Below are 15,506 nucleotides of genomic sequence, written 5' to 3' on the forward strand. Positions count from 1 at the left end.
GCAACAATCTCAAGTCCGGTTAGATAATTCTTTCTCTTTCCCTTTATGTAGTAGGTTAAGTTTACAGTAATGGTTATAGCTATGAAAGTTATGATTATAATCAATATTTAATATTAAAAAATAAAAACGAGAATAAATAATAAATATAAGTGAGTAATTAAATAAAAAATTAAATAAGTATGAATAAAGTCAACGAGCAATGCGTGTTATAGAAAGACTAGTATATATAAAAGTACAAATGGGAGGAAAAATATTTGGATCATAAAAAATCACTCCAATTAAGTTTGCGATATTGTTAAAAATTTTAATTTTATTGATTCAAAAATAATGGTAATTTAATTTGACTGGTTATACTAATTTTATATTTAAATCTAAATTTTATCGAAAAATTAAGAAATTATATTATATACTATATAAGGTATATATTAAATATGATAAGAATAAAATATTTTTAAGAATTTTATTGGTTGAACAAATAAAGGTAATTTAATTTTAATTGGTTATATTAATTTTCTATTTAAATCTAAAATTTATTGGATAAATTAAGAAATTACATTAGAGGACTTAATGTAATATTGAAATTCTCATGTACCTAATATTACATGAGAAATATATGAAAAATGTGGATTATATATATTATATCAGGATTAGAGTTTTATTTACCATTTTTGAGTACACCTACAAAGAAATAAAATATTTTTTACTAAAATTTCAATAACAATAATAATAATAATAATAACAATAACAATAATAATAATAATAATAATAATAATAATAATAATAATAATAATAATAATAATAAGAATAATAATAATAATAATAACAACAGTAACAATAATAATAATAATAATAATAATAATAATAATAATAATAATAATAATAATAATAATAATAACAATGACAATAATAATAATAATAATAATAATAATAATAATAATAATAATAATAATAATAATAATAATAACAACAACAACAGTAACAATAATACTAATAATAATAATAATATTAATCACAACAGTAATAGTAATAATAATAATAATAATAATAATAATAATAATAATAATAATAATAATAATAATAATAATAATAATAATAATAATAATAACAGTAACAATAATAATAATAATAATAATAATAATAATAATAATAATAATAATAATAATAATAATAATAATAATAATAATAATAATAATAATAATAATAACAACATGAACAATAATAATAATAATAATAATAATAATAATAATAATAGTACCTAAAAATTCATAATCGCAACTAAACAAAACCAACCATAATTTATTATAATAAAAACAAATAAAATCGCAAAAAAAAAAAAAAAATCGAAAAAATAATCACAAACCAAAACTTAGTTGAAATTGTTTCCAAACAGCAATGGAGTGACCGGAGTTCCACCGGACCGGAGCTGGCGGCATTAGGCGGGCTGGAGCGGCGCTGCGAACGGAGGAGAGGAGAGGAGGAAGAGAAGAAAGAAAGAAGAAGAAAGAAGAAAGAGGGCGTCTGGCGTTTAAAGCCCTAAATTTTGCGACTGACAAATCGATCGCAAATTTCATTAATATCGGTCGCAAATTTTAACTCTGCGACGTCGTTTTATCTGCGACTGAATTTGTTGGTTGCATATAATCGGTCGCTAATCGGTCTCAGAACTTATTCCTAATTTTGAAGCGCGCAATGTTGCGACGAAATGAAATGTAGTCGCAAATCGGTCGCAAACCAAAAAACAAAATCGAGGGAATTTTTAGCGCTACAATTAGCGACTATTTGTCCATAGGTCTCAAATCGGTCGCAAAATTGCGACCGATTTTAGTCGGTCTCAAAAATCGATCGCAATTATGCGCTTTTTTTGTAGTGATTATACATGCCATAATTCTTAATTACATAAAACTAATTCTACCACTACCAAAAAATAATCTCTTCTGCTCTGATGCTACTTCTCTAGTCTTCGAGCAGCAACCATGGTCTTCAACCTATCGTGATAAAAATCAACGCGCTGAGTATGAAACTCAGTGGTGCTCATAAATCACATACTTACCAATGTTGCGATGGCAACATACTTAAAGCATAAATTTTAAAAGAATTTTATTTTATATAAAAAAAAACATTTGGATAACAAAGCATGATTTCACATTCATAGCATATAAATTCATATTTCACTTACAAATCATTAGCAACCATAATTATCATCATATCACATCATTTATTCATTACCCTTGATGTTTATTTCACCCTTAAGCATGCTTTTCATTTTAACTCCAAATTCCCTATTAACATGCTTTAAAGATTTAATTAATAACATAGTCGCACATATTCCAAAAACAAAGATCATATGATAAACTAAGATCAAATATATAATATAATCTTATTAATTAATTTAATTTTCTTGAAAATATTTTTCTTAAGGGGCTCTCATACACTTAGGAGAAGACGGAGTGAATAAGATTTCATAAACTTATTCATAATGGCCTTCTATGCCAAAATAATCATAGGGGCTTCAAGAGCCTATCATAACATATGGAGCGCATCCGCTCTAACATAAAGTGACCACGTGCCTAGCATAAGATTATAATTTCATATCATAATGGCATCAAATGCCGAATCTTATATAATAAATCAAATTACACATCAAATTCACACCAAGTATATTAGAGCCCAAAAACATAGCTTTATTTCTTAATTCATAACACTTCTCATAAAATTTTTTTTTCTTTAGTCTTATTGAAATCATAATGTAAGATTAGTTTAAAATTCAAGTAATTCATGAAAATTCCATACTTAAGCATAATTACTTAACATAGAAAATTCTTATCATAAAAATCAATTATATTATTTATAACATATATCAATCAAAAGATTCCATTTAAATTCATCCTTTGGATACATGTAAGCATATCCACAGGTCAAACATGCACACTTTGATGCAAATTCTCAATATTTTCATAATTCAAGACATAGGAAATTTCTCATTCCTCAAGGTACAAATGTAAGCAGGAAATCTTATTAAAGAATGATGTAGAGCTAAAAATAGAGCAATGCTTGGCTTTAGCATGTAAGAACAAGATGAGGATTTGCTTAGAGATTATATTGAAGAAAAGATGGAGAATGAGTCTGTACTTCCTTTGAAAATTGATGAAAAAGAAGTTTCAAAGGATTCTTTTGAAGAATCATCTAAACTTGAACTTAAACTTTTACCTTCTCACTTGAAATATGTTTTTCTTGAAAAGGATACTAATCATCTAAATTATTTCTGCATTTTTGACAGAGTAAGAGGAAGAACAAGTGATTGAGGTCTTAAGGAAGTGGAAGGGAGCAATTGGATGGAAGATTTTGGACATCAAAGGTATAAGTCCAAATATTTGTATGCATAAGATGTTAATGGAAGATGATTATAAGCCCACTATTCAACCATAGAGGAGGTTGAATCCAGTTATGCAAGATGTAGTAGAGAAGGAAGTGATAAATCTACTTGATGTAGGTATTATTTATCCAATTTCTGATAGTGCATGGGTGAGTCTAGTTCATGTAGTTCCTAAGAAGGGGGGAATGACTGTAGTAAAAAATGAGAATAATGATTTAATTCCCATTAGGACAGTGATTGGGCGGAGGGTATGCATCGAATATAGAAAACTTAACTCAGCCAGTAGAAAGGATCACTTTCCCTTACCTTTTTATTGATCAGATGTTAGAGAGGCTAGCAGGGAATAGATTTTATAGCTTTTTGGATGGATTCTCTGGGTATTTCCATATCCCTATAGCCCCTAAGGATGTAGAAAAAACAACCTTCATGTGTCCTTATGGCACATTTTGCATATAGGCACATGCCTTTTGGGTTGTGTAATGCATCGACTACGTTCCAGCGGTGTATGATGTCCATCTTTCATGACATGATTGAGAAATGCATGGAAATTTTTATGGATGATTTTACTAGCTATGGACTAACCCTTGAATCTTGCTTGCATAATCTTTCCTTAGTATTACATAGATGTACATAATCAAATCTTGTGCTCAACTGGGAGAAATTCCATTTTATGATGAATGAAGGGATAGTACTTGGGCATAAGATTTAGGAAAGAGGTATCGAGGTGGACAAAGCAAAGGTGGAAGTGATTGAAAAATTACCACCTCCAACAACAGTTAAAGGAGTTAGGAGTTTCCTGGGCCATACAGGGTTTTACCAAAGATTTATAAAGGATTTTTTCAAGATTGCAAAAACACTTTGTAATTTGCTTGTGAAAGATACTAAGTTTATTTTTTATTCTGAATCTATGCAGGCTTTCAATCTTTTGAGGAGAAATTGATTTCAGCACTTGTGATAATGGCACCAAATTAGAACAGTTCTTTTAAAGTAATGTGTGATGCTAGTGAGTATGCACTAGGAGTAGTTTTGGGCCAAAGAAAAGAGAAAGTGTTCAAAGTGATTTACTATGCAAGTCATGCCTTTACAGGCCCTCAATTGAATTACACAACTATTGAGAAGGAATTCGTAACAGACTGATTTTTCTTTTAGTGTCGGTAATAGTGATTTACCGGTCTGTGAATAGTACCATCGGTCCGGGACTTGGTATTATTTTAGTCCGAAAAAATTACTATGCATAGTTAATATTTTATTTACTATTTTTGGAGCATGTTTGCATGATTTAGGTGGGTAGAAAATATTTAATGAATATTTTTGGAGAGTTTATGTATTAAATGCATAATATTTCTAGTGTGGTATACTAGAGGAATTATTTTAGTGGAGTTAATTTAATTAATTGGTGGAGTTAAATAATAAGTAGAAGAGAATTATTTGAGGAATATTTAGAGCCATTGGATGAGATTATTTAGGACTTGATCTTAGCCACACATTTGGCATGATTTTAGGAAGTCAAATTTGACTTTGGCACTTAAAGTAACACCACAACATTTTTTCTTCTTTCTTCTCTTCTCTTCTCCACACCATTTCCATCTTCTTCCTTCTTCTTTCATTTTTTTCATTTTCTTACCTCCAAATTTACCACCAAACTACCTAATTAAACCATAGAATAGGACTTAATGCTTAAGAATTAAGGAGTAGAAGTTGAGATTGGTGATTAAAAGCAAAGAGAAGTGAAGTTACCATTGAAGCAAGTAAGTTGTGGTTTTTGAGTTTTGTGAATTGTTAAGTAGAATTCATGGTTTAGACATGTTATTGATGCATTAAATCATGCTCCAACTATTTCTTTTGTCAAGTTTTGCTTGTAATGTTGATTTTTCATGCTTTGAAGAGGTTGGAGAACCATCCTCAAAGGGTAAAGAGAAAGCCAAGGAGTAAGGCTTTCCATGCTTATTCAAGCTTGTTAATAAGGTTAGTGCAATCATAATTTCACTTGTTTAAGTTTTTTTTACATGGTTAGGATTTTGAATATATTTTGGGAACTTTGTATGTTTTGGTTAAATTGCTGAATTTTAATGTGAGATGTGTTTTGCCGTGGGCTTGGAACTCATTTTGACCCCTTTATACTTCCCATTTGTTTCTGACTTCTTCATGAAAGTTTTAGCTCTATTTCTCAGCTTTCCAAAACATATTCTTATGTCTAATTCCAATACTTGTAGCTCAACTTATGATTTAAATACCAAAACTGGTTCTGTTATGATGTCTTACCTGTCTATCCGAAACGATTGTCCATTTTGACCACTCAAATGGCCAAATAACGTTTTATGTTCTTCATAAAAGTTATATCTTTACTTCTTATCTTTCCAACCCATCCTCTTGTGTCCAATTTGGATATACATAGCTCAACTTATGGCTGAAACACCCAAACTGACTCTGTTGTGTCGGGCCACATGCATTACTAAATTGAGTGCCCATTTTGACCACTATAATGATAAGATTAGGTTCTGAGTTCTTCATAAAAGTTGTTTCCCTGTGTCTTGAGAATTATATCGTTCTGGATTGGTTTCATTTGAGTGTCTGGTGAAGTAGGAATTCAAGAAACATTGGACTTGGTTCTGCTGAATCGGGTCTGATCTGTTGGTCTGTGTTCTGAGCTTTTGTTTGCTATCTTACTATTTGATCTGGGCTGTGGTCCCTTCTGAACATTTGTAGAATTTTGTCTTAAATTTCTAATGAATCTAATTTCATTCAATTTGGAGACCCATAACTCAAATTATGTGTTAAAAACCCAGCAAAGGTCAAGTTTATGAAAATGCTGAAAAGTTCTTGATTTATGTACTTTTATACTATATTAAGTATATATACATTTATAGTGTTTTGAGTAAAAATTTTGAACTGATGAGTACTAAATGAAGAGGTTTTGATTAAGAATTATTGCTTTTGTGAAAGAATGATTTTGATTTGGGCTCTACTATGCATGATTGAGACGTGGTATGATGAGATGGATTTTCTTATTGTGAAGCTATGATCATATGCTAGGGTTATCAGCCCTTATAAATAGGCGGACGAGCTTATTTGTGTGATGGGGTGGTGCTTTCATAGGCCACGGTGGTCCTTTCATAGGCCACGATTGTGTGATGGGGGTGGTGCTTTCATAGGCCACGGTGGTGCTTTCATAGGCCACGAGTATGTGATGGGGGTGGCGCTAACATAGGCCACGATCAAATCTGCTTATGTTCATTCTGCATGAGTATGAGCCTTAACGAAAAATGAAATTTTATTGTTGCTATAAAAGAATGAAGACATATTTGTATTTATAATATTCTCATTGCTTTCAAAGTATTTGAATTAAATGAATGCGATTTCGATATTTATATAGTTGAGTAATTTAAGTTTTGCCTTGGCTATTATTGTTAATTAAATTGTTGGTTATTTAGCACCACTGAGTCTTCCACTCAGCGCGTTGATTTTTATCACGCGCAGGTTAGGAGCGGAGGGTGTTCTTCAAGACCAGAGGACGAGCATCAGAGTAGATATCACATTTTGGGTAGGATATTTTGTAAATGGTGATTTTTGGCATGTATATAAATATTGGGTTGTGAAGGTTGGATATAATAAGTTGATAATGTATTAAGAGTTATGATTATTTAAGGAAATAACATCTTATTATATTTTTGGTGTATGATGATTATAGATTCCTTAAAAAGAATGTTTTTCGAATATTATGCGTATGTTGATGGATATTTAGAAGTGCTTGTGGTATGTTGTGTTGAATTGGAGTTTTGGGGGTTTGGAGAAAATTGGAAGTGTGTATATTTTCTTTGTGTGGCAAGTTAATTTTTAGGGGAAACTCTTGCGAAATTTTCGCAGGAATTTCCTTAAACATTATTTTTGTAAAAAAAAAAAAAAAAAAAAACAAAATGTTAATTACTTGCCTCCTTATGAAAATTTAACCACTTCTAATTTGTGATCTAGCTTTTATAGTGACATAAGATGGTGCTCCGGCACCGATTGTGGCATCCACCGTCTGGTTCTCCGGGATTGGTCGGTGGGTGTTACAGAATTTTTGGCAGTTGTGTATGCTTTTGAGAAGTTTAGATCTTACTTAATAGGGTCGAAATCTATTGTTTATACTGACCGTGCAGCGCTTCGACATCTTTTTGCCAAAAAGGACTTCAAGCCAAGATTGATTCATTGGGTGTTATTATTACAAGAATTTGATTTGGAAATTAGAGATAAAAAGGGAACAGAGAACTTAATTACTGATCATTTATCCAGATTAGATAACCAACCCTCTAATAATGGAGAAATTATCTCTGAATGTTTTTCCTAATGAGAGGATTTGTGTTGTATTTTCTATTTCTTCAAAAGAGCCTTGGTTTGCTAACATAGCAAATTATCTTGCAGGTGGATGGATACCAAAAGAATTCTCATGTCAACAAAGGAAGAAATTTTTAGCTGATGTGAAGCATTACTTTTGGGAAGATCTTTAACTATACAAGCTGCCCGGACCAAGTCATTGGAAAGTGTGTAGTCTAAGAGGAATTTCAAGCAATTTTAAGTCGTTGCAATGATAGAGAAGCTGTTGGACACTTTGGATCTAACAGAATTACAACTAAGGTGCTAGCTTCATGTGTTTTTCTAGCCTACTCTTTTTCATGATGCTAGAAATTATGTGTCCTCATATGTTAGATGCCAGCATACTGATAACATCTCTAAAAGAGATGAGATACCTCTTAATAATATTCTTGTTTGTGAGATTTTTGATATATGGGGTGATAGGTGTTATTTTTATAGTATTTTCAATATAGTTTTTGTTAGGATTTTTAGTATTTTTAATTACTTTAATTATTTTTTATTTAGTTTTATTTCTGTTTTTGTTCAAAGCATCCTTGAATCATAATTCACTTAATCTTAAGGAAATTTGTAGGGTTTTGGCACAAAAAAGAGCAAAATAAAGCAAAACACTCAAGCTCTAGCATGCCTTGCCCGTGCACCTCAGAATGCCCTTGCTGGATTCAAGGAAAATCTAGTGGAGACTCAGACTCTAGCATGCCCAAGCCGTACTATATGGCACGCCCGTGCCAAAAGAGGACATCAACCCAAAGGCATGTTTGCTTAAGCACGGTCCGTGCTGCATCTCTTCCTGGAAACTCAAAGCCTACCATGCCCTAGTCTTGCTGCGTGGCACGCTTGTGTCACAAATCCTTTTCTAAGCGTGCCCCTGAGCACGACCCGTGCTGAACCTTCCTTAAAACTTAGGCTTCGGCACACCCTAACCTTGCCGACAGCACGCCCGTGCTGCAAATCAAGTGTTGTTTTGAGTCGAGAACGCCAACCAGTCCCTATCACTTACATGGGTCCACTTGAGATATTTTCCTGACATGCAAATCAAGTTCTAATCCTATTTAGGCGCATGGAAGAGTCCTAATTGAGAAGAAATTCAAAGCCTAAACAGTTTCCTACTTCCAAAAAGATTTCTTACTTAATGAGGACTCTATTTCCTAAACAGAGTTGGATTTTCTCTCAGGAAGTCTATATAAAGAGAGGAGCCATTCAGTGTATAGATATTGAGTTTTAATAATTTTTGTTCTATTGTTCTTCTCTCTCTCCAAGACTTTAAGTGTTCAAAATTTGTGCCAAGATTCAAGGAAGAAGTTCAGAATTAATTGTTGACTAGTTTTTATCTCTAAACTCTTAATCTTTTTTTATTCTTTCATTATTCTGATTGATTACGGAATTTTATCAAGTATTATTGAGTTTTATTTAATTAATATGTCGAACTAAACTCTCATACTAGGGATTTGATGTAGCATAATTTCTTTTCCAATTTATAATATTAGATTTGTTTTTCTTTGTTCAAAGCATAATTTATTATTAAACTTAATGCTTCCAGGTAGAGTTTTTCTCTTGGATTGATTTATTTCATTAATCAGTATCGGAAGAAGGGTTTTTGATATGAAAAAGGTAATAAATTACATGAGAATAATAACTTGATGTGGAAGCTATATGATTTGACTCATGGGGGGTTTTCATAAGTTAATGACCTTAGGTTGTGAATTCGCAAAACAAATCATAAAATTTAATGATTTAATTCATGTTTGATTGCACTATTGGAAGATAGGTAATTAGACCTGATTAAAATAGCTAACAAAACATCGAGAGAGCTTGTTAGTGATTTTAGGGTTGTTTCCCCTACTTGAACAATTAAAATTGATTAACGAACTAATAAAATAAATTAGATAGAATTAAGTGAAGTCAAAATCCCTAGTAGCTTTAAATCATTGATTCTTTTAATAAAAAATTGTCTTGCTTCATTTCTTTTTATTCTCTTTTATTCACTGAAGTTAGTTCTTAAATATAATTCCCCTTATTGCCGTTTAAATAATAATAGGTTAACATAATTTTGGTACTTGGTATACAATCCCTATGGATACGATACTTTTCTCACTCTATATTACTTGTTGCGATTCTTACACTTGCGAAAATCACTGTCAAGTTTTGGCACCGTTGCCGGGGATCGGAGTTACCAATATTAATACCAATTACCCTATTATTAATTTAGACATTTGTTTTTGTTTATTGTTTATTTAATTTAATTTTTCTAAGAAGATTTTTCAGGTGTTTATGCAAAGAAGATCAGGTAGGACTGAACCCTTGATCTTTGATCCAGAAATCGAAAAGACTTGTCGTACGAACAACGCTGCTAGAAGAGCACGTGAGAACAAACCAGAACAACAAGCAAACATGGACGAAGAAGTTAACCCTGAGGATGGACATCAACCTCATGTCCACACCTTGCGGGATTACACAACACCCTCTCTCACTGGAACAACCTCGAGTATCACTAGACCTAGGGTGGAAGCTAACAATTTTGAAATTAAACCTGCGATTATCCAAATGCTTTCCACCTCAATTTAATATGGAGGTTTACCTATGAAGATCCTAATGCCCATATCACAAATTTCTTAGAGATTTGTGACACTTTCAAACAAAATGGAGTTTCTGAGGATGCCATAAAATTAAGACTCTTTCCTTTCACTCTTAGTGACAAAGCACGATCCTGGTTACAAGCATGCCCTACTGGAAGTTTTACAATATGGGAGGAATTAGCCCAAAAATTTTTAGCAAAATTTTTTCCATCTTCAAAGACCACAAAACTACATAATGAGATAATGACCTTTGTCCACCATGATCAAGAGAGTTTGTATGAAGCTTGGGAGAGATTCAATGATTTATTGAGAAAGTGCCCACATCACAGCTTGCCTAAGTGGTTACAGGTGCAAACTTTTTATAATGCATTATCTCCTAACATTAAAATTACTCTAGATGCAGCTGCAGGTGGATCCTTTGAAAGAAAAGAAATTGATGAGGCATATGACTTAATAGAAGAGATGGCAAGCAATAGCCATTATCAAAGCAACTCTGAAAGGAAGAAAATTGCAGGAGTTTATGAGATTGATGCCATCACCGCACTCAATGCCAAGGTAGACAATATGATAAGGAAATTGGACTTATTGACTAGTAACTTGGTTAATTCTATTGTGCAAGCTTGCGACAGGTGTAATGGACAACATGGGATTAGAGAATGCATGTTAGATTCTTTAAATCCACAAATTTTGGAGCAAGTAAACTATGTGATGAATCAAGGAAGGAAGAATTACCCGACCTCTAACTCTTATGATAACAAGTTGAGGAATCACCCTAATCTTTTGTATGGGAATCCAAACAGTGCCTTGAACGCACCACCAGGTTTTCTACCTCAAGAGAAGAAGTCTCATGATGATCACCTTACTGCCCTCTCTAAATCGCACATGGACTTTATGAACAAAACCCGAGAAAACAACAAAATCCAACAAGCTGCGATAAGGAACTTGGAGATTCAACTAGGGCAGTTTGCAAACATGATGGCCTCCCGACTCTAAGGTACGTTACCTAGTAATACTGAAAAAAATTCTAAAGAACAGGTACAAGCTATCAGCTTGAGGAGTGGCAAACAGTTGGAGGAACCAACTGTTACGCATGTTTTTTATGCCCCGCCTGATCCGATGAGGACACAAGGATGAATGGGTTAATGCTATCTAGAAGCCTTTCAATCCAAGGATTAAAAAAGAAAAACAAAAAAGAGCTGCGTGCTACAGTAGCTGTGCTACAGTGTTCGTGCTAAGTAGCTGTGCCACAGTGTTCGTGCTACAGTAGTTGTGCTACAGTATCCTGACCTAGCTCTATAAATACATCTCTTTCTCACAATTTTGACACAACTTCACAACTTCACAAACGGCAAAAACCCTAAAAAATATACTGTGCTGCCACATTTCTCTCCAAAAAATTCTTATGAGTTGATTTGAAGAGAAATTGTCATTAGATATCAATTTTAGGTGAATCAAACTATAAAAGAGAGAAAAAAAAAATCAAAAGATAAAAAAAAGGAACACTTCAATCCTTGGAAACAAAGCTTCTGGAGATCTTGATCCATTTACAATCCTCAATCTGAGAATTAGGTAATTTCTTTAACATTTTTTGTGTTTTTTTTTACATATTTTTTTTGTGTTTTTATATATTTTTGTGGTTTTAGTAATTTAAGCTTCTTTTAATTGTATTCTGTTCATATTTGGCCATTTTATATGTCCTTAAATCACATGTAAACACGAAATGATGTAAAAAAATCACTTAAAAATGAATTCTGGGTAAAAATCACGCAGCTGTTCATCGATGAACAGTTATTGTTCATCCAGATTTTTCCAGAAATAATAAGAAATATATAAATTTTGCTGTTCATCGATGAACAGTAACTGTTCGTTCAATGAACAGTAACTTTTCGTTCAATGAACAGTAACTGTTCGTTCAGATTTTTCCAGAAATAATAAAAAAATATATAAATTTTGTACAAAAATAAAATCTAATTTCTTCAATAAATCTGAGAATGCCCAAATATGAATAGATCACAGTTTAATTAAACTTAAAATACTAAAATGTAATTTTATGTGTTTATTTACATGAATTTTACAATTTATATTCAAATAAAAAAAATGAAATTAAATTTGTAGATTTATTAACAATTTGCATATTCAGACAAAAAAATAATAATTAAATGTTTAGGAGTAAATTTGTTGATTTATTTATATTTAAGATTAATTTGCATATTCATTAATAATATTTTTGGTATTAAATAATAATTATGCATGATTTTATTTTTATTGGTTTACGATTTAATTCTGAATCAATTTATATATTTTTGGATCGGGTTTGTTACCCGCCTTGAACCATAAGGCAAGAGCAGGTCATTTATTTATTTTATTTAATATTTTTGCCTCGGTTTGTCGCCCGCCTTGAACCATAAGGCAAGAGCGGGTATTTTATTTATTTGGTTTAATTGCTTTGGTTTAATTGCTTTGATTTGAATAATTGTTATGTGATAATTAGATTTGATTGGGATGATTAAATAATTTTCCATATAGGAATTCGGTCCGATTCATTTGGGTTGGGTTTAAATAAATAAATAATTTGGCTTTTCTAACTAAAATAAATTAGAAATCATAGGTTAATAGAGGCCGGTTTTCCGGGCGTCGGCTTCCAATGAGTCGATGTACCTAATTCTCTTACCCAGAATCGCATTGGTGCACCTGACCAGTCTTTTAAAATAATTTGCCCTTAAAATAAAATTGGGTTTAAAATGGAGTCATTTTTATAAAAACGGTCCCATTGCCTAAATAATGGATGGCGACTCAAAATTATTTATAAGACCGATTTATGAGCACCGCATCCAAAATAAAAAATATTTTATCAAAAATCACAAAAAGGATGTTTTCGGGTCCTCCGGGGGGATTTTCGACGAAAACAGATTGGCGACTCCGCTGGGGATTTAGCCCGCTAATCTCCGGTTATTTTTTAAATAAATTAGTCGGCTATAATTAGGAATTAACTCTAAAACCTATGTTTTCTAAAATTAGAAATAAAATTGGTAAGAAAGCCGTCGGAAAATTCTTTAATCGTCCTTGTTTGTTTATTTGCTTTCCTTTATTTTATTTTTGCTAAGTTGTTGCATCCATACTGCATTTCTTTCTTCTCGCCACTTTCTACCCAAAATTACCCTTCGGTATTGTTGTTAACTTCGAAGTTTGATCCAGCTTAAACCATGCGTTTTAGGCACATCTATCCGAGAATTAGTAATTTTACCAACCGCAAGCCTAGTACCTTAAAGGTGCGTCAAAAAGAGTAGGCCCATGAAAAAGCTCGAATCCTGTTTGCGGAACCTAGACCTTGTAAAGCCCAATGGACTGAAGCCCATGCATGTAGTTAAAAGCCTTAGTCACTTCCCCTAAGGAAAACCTGAGTCTATTTGCTGTTGTTCTGTTGCATTCATTCCGAGAGTTTATATTGTCAATCTCAAAACCCCATGCTGGTTGTCGAGATTAGACCAAATTCTAGGAAATAGACGTCAGAATTATTACCAATGGAATTCGTTTGTGGAAGAGATAAGGTTGGAAGGCATTTTCAGTATGGACGTTTGGTCTTGATTTTGAGAGTGGATCTCTAATTCGTTTTGAATAACATAATGCAATCATTTATAGTGAATTGATACCCGAAAGAAAAGGGGAGTTATAAGGGGTTTACAATTCTTTTGAATTTTCACATATCTTGCATTATTTGAAAATAAGCGTGAGATTGCAAAAAAAAAAAAAAAATTTGTAATTAGTCGAAATAAGATCCTGCTTGGGACCATTTGTTCCAAGGCAAAAAGTAAGGACACAAAAATAAAAAAAATAATAAAAATAAGAAAAAATAAAAATAAAAAATATCCCGCTTGGAAATTCTTTCCAAGGCAAAAATTAGGGACTAGAGAGAAAATAGCCGACTGTAAAATCTAAAAGGAACGGTCAACGACAAATAATGCCGGGAATGTTTAAATACAAAGTAAATTATTGTTATGTTATTCATGTCGAATTTTAGGTCCAGTCATAATAAAACGAGATCTTATTTCTATACTGATTATTAGAACATTAGATCTGCATTTCTCATCCTATGTGCAAGTGCAAAGATAGAGGAAAGGAACACCAGTCACATCATCTTCTCAAGCAGAAGAAGAAGAAGACGAGTCACTAGATGGAAGCAATTTTTAAATAAAATGGATGCCATACAGCAATCACAGGAGAATTTGCAGGTCACAGATTTTGACATGGGACAACAACTGCACGTGATCCAGGCATTGTAAGGAAGTTCTAATCAATAACTTATTCTCACAAGTGCATTACTTTTCCGCTGCTATAGAATTTTTGAGTTTGTTTTTAAAGTTAAATTTTTATTTTTAGAAAACTCAATTTAACCCGCCCCTTGGGTTGTGCCATACATATTCGGGACTCACAATCTAGTATTAGAGCTTTGGCTCTTGACTTACCAAAGCTTAACAGCTTAAGAGATAGGATCCCATGGCAGCCCCACTTCCTCTTACTTCTTTAGAAGGTCAATCTGTTTTTAGACCACCTTTGTTCAATGGTTCTAATTACTCTTATTGGAAAACCAGAATGGAGAATTTCATAAAATCAGTTGATATAAACTGCTGGAGGAATGTCATTACCGGTCCTCACATTCCTATGAAAATTGTAGAAAATGAGAGAGTTAGAAAATCAGAAGAAGAATATACTGATGCTGATTGGAATGATATTTCTATAAATGCAAAAGCTATTAATATTCTTCATTGTGCTTTAGATCCAACAGATTACAACAAAGTGTCTGGATGCAAGTCTGAAATGGAAGTCTGGAAAAAACTTAGAGTTACCTATAAGGGTACGGATAGAGTGAAAGAATCTAGAATAAATATCCTTTGGAGAGAATATGAAATGTTTAGTATGAGAGAAGGAGAAACTGTTGCTGAACTAAATTCTAGATTTACTAATATAGTTAATCCTTTGAGAACTCTCGGAAAGGAAATTTCAGAAGATGAGCTTGTTAAGAAAATCCTTAGAATTCTACCTAAAAAATGAGATTATATAGGAACTGTTATGAATTACAAAGAGACTCCCGTTACTTATGATTATCTGATAGGAGCTCTTGTTTCAGAAGAGATGAAATCTTCTTTAATTGTAGAAGATAAGAAAAAGAAAGGACTGGCTTTGAAAGTAGTTTCTAGTGAAAAAAGTTC

General features: G+C 32.3%; 1 non-coding gene across 1 annotated transcript; it reads right to left on the minus strand.

Annotated features, from left to right (window-relative positions):
• Positions 1-10,524: 10,524 nt before the first annotated feature.
• LOC149498328 (small nucleolar RNA R71) lies at positions 10,525-10,631 on the minus strand. Its single transcript, XR_016319812.1, has one exon. It is a non-coding gene; the product is annotated as a small nucleolar RNA R71 (small nucleolar RNA).
• Positions 10,632-15,506: the final 4,875 nt, after the last annotated feature.

Source organism: Jatropha curcas, chromosome 2 (genome assembly GCF_041381405.1).
Source record: "Jatropha curcas cultivar XTBG-Jc1 chromosome 2, XTBG_Jcur_1.0, whole genome shotgun sequence".
Classification (NCBI taxonomy): Eukaryota; Viridiplantae; Streptophyta; class Magnoliopsida; order Malpighiales; family Euphorbiaceae; genus Jatropha; species Jatropha curcas.